Raw genomic sequence first — 440 nt, 5'->3', positions numbered from 1 at the left:
GAGAAAACAGGAGCAAGACTCTCACTGATCTTATCTTATGTTAATGAAGGTTTTTTACATAGAAAATAATTTCATATTTTTACATGATTTAATGGCAAAATTGCACTTCTTTCAATTTCGACCTGGAAAACCAATGTCTCACCTACACATCACTGTCATATGAGTTCAAGGAAATTTTGTTGAGTTTATGACTTTCTAACATTGCAACATAAGTAATTAGAGCACAGCAAAGGAAGATAATTTCTAATATCCACAAACTTTATCAACTCTTTTTGTGAAATAAGGCAAATATCAGGTGGTGCAATACTCTAATTTGGGTATCTTGTGGAGAGAGAATTTAGTCAAAAATTACAGCCCACCTGAACAATGATTCAATTGTATCTACAACTTTCAAGTTATGAGTAAATTGAAATAAATGACCAATGGCACAAGTTAGGAAT

The 440-nt window shown here is 31.8% G+C and overlaps 1 protein-coding gene across 1 annotated transcript in view; it reads right to left on the bottom strand.

The window, feature by feature from the left end:
• LOC131891743 (GON-4-like protein) overlaps positions 1–440 on the bottom strand; it is a gene marked incomplete at its 5' end in the record, with an annotated part of 17328 nt that overhangs the window by 8620 nt on the left and 8268 nt on the right.

This window comes from Tigriopus californicus, chromosome 12 (genome assembly GCF_007210705.1).
Source record: "Tigriopus californicus strain San Diego chromosome 12, Tcal_SD_v2.1, whole genome shotgun sequence".
Lineage (NCBI taxonomy): Eukaryota > Metazoa > Arthropoda > Copepoda > Harpacticoida > Harpacticidae > Tigriopus > Tigriopus californicus.
Note: the sequence above shows the minus strand (reverse complement) of the source record. Positions and strands in the feature narration are given on the sequence as shown.